The sequence below is a fragment of the Triticum aestivum genome, chromosome 7D, assembly GCF_018294505.1.
Source record: "Triticum aestivum cultivar Chinese Spring chromosome 7D, IWGSC CS RefSeq v2.1, whole genome shotgun sequence".
Taxonomy (NCBI): domain Eukaryota; kingdom Viridiplantae; phylum Streptophyta; class Magnoliopsida; order Poales; family Poaceae; genus Triticum; species Triticum aestivum.
This window is the reverse complement of record NC_057814.1, coordinates 129,012,131-129,018,928: the sequence shown is the minus strand read 5'-3', so window position 1 is coordinate 129,018,928 and position 6,798 is coordinate 129,012,131.

Genomic DNA, 6,798 nt, shown 5'->3' with positions numbered 1-6,798 from the left:
ACAGTTAAGTCGGTTAGCGATACTCTGGCTCTTAGAGGGCAAATATCCTAGAACCATCTGAAGGAAATATGCCCTAGAGGCAATAATAAAGTTATTATTTATTTCCTTATATCATGATAAATGTTTATTATTCATGCTAGAATTGTATTAACCAGAAACATGATACATGTGTGAATACATAGACAAACAGAGTGTCACTAGTATGCCTCTACTTGACTAGCTCGTTGATCAAAGATGGTTATGTTTCCTAGCCATAGACATGAGTTGTCATTTGATTAACGGGATCACATCATTAGGAGAATGATGTGATTGACTTGACCCATTCCGTTAGCTTAGCACTCGATCGTTTAGTATGTTGCTATTGCTTTCTTCATGACTTATACATGTTCCTATGACTATGAGATTATGCAACTCCCGTTTACCGGAGGAACACTTTGTGTGCTACCAAACGTCACAACGTAACTCGGTGATTAGGTGTCTCCAAAGGTACTTGTTGGGTTGGCGTATTTCGAGATTAGGATTTGTCACTCCGATTGTCGGAGAGGTATCTCTGGGCCCTCTCGGTAATACACATCACTTAAGCCTTGCAAGCATTGCAACTAATGAGTTAGTTGCGGGATGATGTATTACGGAACGAGTAAAGAGACTTGCCGATAACGAGATTGAACTAGGTATTGAGATACCGACGATCGAATCTCGGGCAAGTAACATACCGATGACAAAGGGAACAACGTATGTTGTTATGCGGTCTGACCGATAAAGATCTTCGTAGAATATGTGGGAGCCAATATGAGCATCCAGGTTCCGCTATTGGTTATTGACCGGAGACGTGTCTCGGTCATGTCTACATAGTTCTCGAACCCGCAGGGTCCGCACGCTTAAAGTTCGATGATGGTTATATTATGAGTTTATGTGTTTTGATGTACCGAAGGTAGTTCGGAGTCCCGGATGAGATCGGGGACATGACGAGGAGTCTCGAAATGGTCGAGACGTAAAGATCGATATATTGGACGACTATATTCGTGTTGGGGAACGTAGCAGAAATTTAAAATTTTCTACGTATCACCAAGATCAATCTATGGAGTCATCTAGCAACGAGAGAGAGGGGAGTGCATCTACATACCCTTGTAGATCGCGCGCGGAAGCGTTCAAGAGAACGGGGTTGATGGAGTCGTACTCGTCGTGATCCAAATCACCGATGATCCTAGCGCCGAACGGACGGCACCTCCGCGTTCAACACACGTACGGAGCGGGGACGTCTCCTCCTTCTTGATCCACCAAGGGGGGAGGAGAAGTTGATGGAGATCCAGCAGCACGACGGCGTGGTGGTGGAAGTAGCGGGATCCCGGCAGGGCTTCGCCAAGCGCAAGCGGGGAGGAAGAGGTGTCACGGGAGGGAGGGAGGCGCCAGGGCTTGGGGTGCTGCTCCCATGCGCCTCCCCACTATATATAGGGGTGGAGGGGGCTGGTTTCTTGCCCTCCAAGTCCATTGGGGCGTTGGCAAAGGTGGGGGAAAGAAATCCCATCATTTCCCTTCCCCATCGATTGTTATCCCCCCTTTTTAGGGATCTTGATCTTATCCCTTCGGGATATGATCTTATTCCTTCTAAGGTGGGATCTTGGTGCGCCTTGACCAGGGGTGTGGGGCCTTGCCCCCACTACCCACGTTCATGTGGGTTCCCCCATGCAGGTGGGCCCCACTTCAGAACCTTCTAGAACCTTCCCGGTACAATACCGAAAAATCCCGAACATTTTCCGGTGGCCAAAATAGGACTTCCCATATACAAATCTTTACCTCCGGACCATTCCGGAACTCCTCGTGACGTCCGGGATCTCATCCGGGACTCCGAACAACTTTCGTTTAACCGCATACTAATATCTCTACAACTCTAGCGTCACCGAACCTTAAGTGTGTAGACCCTACGGGTTCGGGAGACATGCAGACATGACCGAGACGACTCTCCGGTCAATAACCAACAACGGGATCTGGATACCCATGTTGGCTCCCACATGTTCCACGACGATCTCATCGGATGAACCACGATGTCGAGGATTCAATCAATCCCGTATACAATTCCCTTTGTCAATCGGTACGTTACTTGCCCGAGATTCGATCGTCGGTATCCCAATACCTTGTCCAATCTCGTTACCGGCAAGTCACTTTACTCGTACCGTAACGCATGATCCCGTGGCTAACTCCTTAGTCACATTGAGCTCATTATGATGATGCATTACCGAGTGGGCCCAGAGATACCTCTCCGTCATACGGAGTGACAAATCCTAGTCTCGATTCGTGCCAACCCAACAGACACTTTCGGAGATACCTGTAGTGCACCTTTATAGCCACCCAGTTACGTTGTGACGTTTGGTACACCCAAAGCATTCCTACGGTATCCGGGAGTTGCACAATCTCATGGTCTAAGGAAATGATACTTGACATTAGAAAAGCTCTAGCAAACGAACTACACGATCTTGTGCTATGCTTAGGATTGGGTCTTGTCCATCACATCATTCTCCTAATGATGTGATCCCGTTATCAATGACATCCAATGTCCATGGTCAGGAAACCATAACCATCTATTGATCAACGAGCTAGTCAACTAGAGGCTTACTAGGGGCATGTTGTGGTTTATGTATTCACACATGTATTACGGTTTCCAGTTAATACAATTATAGCATGAACAACAGACAATTATCATGAACAAGGAAATACAATAATAACCATTTTATTATTGCCTCTAGGGCATATTTCCAACAATTCGGACATCGGAAAGGTTCCGAGTGATTCGGGTATTTTTCGGAGTACCGGAGAGTTACGGGAATTCGCCGGGGAGTATATGGGCCTTATTGGGCTTTACGGGAAAGAGAGAGGAGAGGCTGGGCACCCCCCCAAGGCCTAGTCCGAATTGGACTAGGGGGAGGGGCTGCGCCCCCTCCTTCCTTCTCTTCTCTCCCCTTTCCTTGACTCCTACTCCTACTACTTGGAGGGGGGATCCTAGTCCCGGTGGGAGTAGGACTCCTCCTGGCGCGCCTCCTCCTGGCCGGCCGCAACTCCCCCCCTTGTTCCTTTATATACGGGGGCAGAGGGGCACCCCAAAGACACAACAATTGATCGTTTGATCTTTTAGCCGTGTGCGGTGCCCCCCGCCACCATAGTCCACCTCGATAATACTGTAGCGGTGCTTAGGCGAAGCCCTGTGTCGGTAGAACATCATCATCGTCACCACGCCGTCGTGCTGACGAAACTCTCCCTCAACACTCGGCTGGATCGGAGTTCGAGGGACGTCATCGGGCTGAACGTGTGCTGAACTCGGAGGTGCCGTGCGTTCGGTACTTGATCGGTCGGATCGTGAAGACGTACGACTACATCAACCGCGTTGTGCTAACGCTTCCGCTTTCGGTCTACGAGGGTACGTGGACAACACTCTCCCCTCTCGTTGCTATGCATCACCATGATCCTATGTGTGCGTAGGAATTTTTTGAAATTACTACTTTCCCCAACAGTGGCATCCGAGCCAGGTTTTATGCGTAGATGTCATATGCATGAGTAGAACAGAAGTGAGTTGTGGGCGATACAAGTCATACTGCTTACCAACATGTCACACTTTGGTTCGGCGGTATTGTTGGATGAAGCGGCCCGGACCGACATTACGCGTACGCTTACGCGAGACTGGTTTTACCGCCGTGCTTTGCACACAGGTGACTAGCGGGTGTCAGTTTCTCCAACTTTAGTTGAACCGAGTGTGGCTACGCCCGGTCCTTGAGAAGGTTAAAACAACACTAACTTGACGAACTATCATTGTGGTTTTGATGCGTAGGTAAGAACAGTTCTTGCTCAGCCCGTAGCAGCCACGTAAAACTTGCAACAACAAAGTAGAGGACGTCTAACTTGTTTTTGCAGGGCATGTTGTGATGTGATATGGTCAAGGCGTGATGAGATATAAGTTGTTGTATGAGATGATCATGTTTTGTTGAAGTTATCGGCAACTGGCAAAAGTTTTATGGTTGTCTCTTTATTGCATAAGATGCAAGCGCCAAATAATTGCTTTACTATATCGCTATGCGATAGCAATAGTTGCAAGAGCAATAGTTGGCGAGACGACCATGTGATGACACATTGATATAGATCAAGATGATGGAGATCATGGTGTCATGCCGGTGACGATGGAGATCATGACGATGCTTTGGAGATGGAGATCAAAGGCACAAGATGATGATGGCCATATCATGTCACATATTATGATTGCATGTGATGTTTATCTTTTATACATCTTATCTTGCTTTGATTGATGGTAGCATTATAAGATGATCTCTCACTAAATTATCAAGGTATAAGTGTTCTTCCTGAGTATGCACCGTTGCGAAAGTTCTTCGTGCTGAGACACCACGTGATAATTGCGTGTGATAGGCTCTACGTTCAAATCCAACGGGTGCAAAACAGTTGCACACGCGGAATACTCAGGTTAAACTTGACGAGCCTAGCATATAACAGATATGGCCTCGGAACATTGAGACCGAAAGGTCGAGCGTGAATCATATAGTAGATATGATCAACATCGTGATGCTCACCATTGAAACTACTCCATCTCACGTGATGATCGGACATGGTTTAGTTGATATGGATCATGTGATCACTTAGATGATTAGAGGGATGTCTATCTAAGTGGGAGTTCTTAAGTAATATGATTAATTGAACTTTAATTTATCATGAACTTAGTCCTGGTAGTATTAGCATATCTATGTTGTAGATCAATAGCTCGCGTTGTTGCTTCCCTATGTTTTATATATGTTCCTAGAGAAAACTAAGTTGAAAGATGATAGTAGCAATGATGCGGACTGGGTCCGTGATCTGAGGTTTATCGTCATTGCTGCACAGAATAATTATGTCCTTGATGCACCGCTAGGTGACAGACCTATTGCAGGAGAAGATGCAGATGTTATGAACGTTTGGCTAGCTCAATATGATGACTACTTGATAGTTTAGTGCACCATGCTTAACGGCTTAGAATCGGGACTTCAAAGACGTTTTGAACGTCATGGACCATATGAGATGTTCCAGTTGTTGAAGTTAATATTTCAAGCAAATACCCGAGTTGAGAGATATGAAGTCTCCAACAAGTTCTACAGCTAAAAGATGGAGGAGAATATCTCAAGCAGTGAGCATGTGCTCAGATTGTCCGGGTACTACAATCGCCTGAATAAAGTGGGAGTTAATCTTCCAGATAAGATAGTGATTGACAGAGTTCTCTAGTCACCATCACCAAGATAGTAGAACTTCGTGATGAACTATAATATGCAAAGGATAACAGAAACAATTCCCAAGCTCTTCGTGATGCTGAAATCGACGAAGGTAGAAATCAAGAAAAACATCAAGTGTTGATGGTTGACGAGACCACTAGTTTCAAGAAAAGGGCAAAGGGAAGAAGGGGAACTTCAAGAAGAACGGCAAGCAAGTTGCTGCTCAAGTGAAGAAGCCCAAGTCTGGTCCTAAGCCTGAGACTAAGTGCTTCCACTGCAAAGGGACTAGTCACTGGAAGCGGAACTGCCCCAAGTATTTGGCGGATAAGAAAGATGGCAAAATGAACAAAGGTATATTTGATATACATGTTATTGATGTGTACTTTACTAGTGTTTATAGCAACCCCGCGGTATCTGATACTAGTTCAGTTGCTAAAAGTAGTAACTCGAAACGGGAGTTGCGGAATGAACAGAAACTAGTCAAGAGTGAAGTGACGATGTGTGTTTGAAGCAGTTCCAAGATTGATATGATCATCATCGCACACTCCCTATACTTTCGGGATTAGTGTTGAACCTAAATAAATGTTATTTGGTGTTTGCGTTGAGCATGAATATGATTTGATCATGTTTATTGCAATACGGTTATTCATTTAAATTAGAGAATAATTGTTGTTCTGTTTACATGAATAAAACCTTCTATGGTCATACACCCAATGAAAATGGTTTGTTGGATCTCGATTGTAGTGATACACATATTCATAATATTGAAGCCAAAAGATGCAAAGTTAATAATGATAGTGCAACTTATTTGTGGCACTGCCGTTTAGGTCATATTGGTGTAAAACGCATGAAGAAACTCCATGCTGATGGGTTTTTGGAATCACTTGATTATGAATCACTTGATGCTTGCGAACCATGCCTCATGTGCAAGATGACTAAGACTCCGTTCTCCGGAACAATGGAGCGAGCAACTGACTTATTGGAAATAATACATACTGATGTATGCGGTCCGATGAGTGTTGAGGCTCGCGGCGGGTATCGTTATTTTCTGACCTTCACAGATGATTTGAGAAGATATGGGTATATCTACTTGATGAAACATAAGTCTGAAACATTTGAAAAGTTCAAAGAATTTCAGAGTGAAGTGGAAAATCACCGTGACAAGAAAATAAAGTTTCTACGATCTGATCGCGGAGACGAATATTTGAGTTACGAGTTTGGTCTTCAATTAAAACAATGTGGAATAGTTTCACAAATTCGTGCCACCTGGAACACCACAGCATAATGGTGTGTCCGAACATCATAACCGTACTTTATTGGATATAGTGCAATCTATGATGTTTCTTACCGATTTACCACTATAGTTTTGGGGTTATGCATTAGAGATAGCTGCATTCACGTCAAAAAGGGACCATCTAAATCTGTTGAGACGACACCGTATGAACTATGGTTTGGCAAGAAACCAAAGTTGTCGTTTCTTAAAGTTTGGGGTTGCGATGCTTATAAGAAAAAGTTTCATCCTGATAAGCTCAAACCCAAATCGAAGAAATGTGTTTTCATA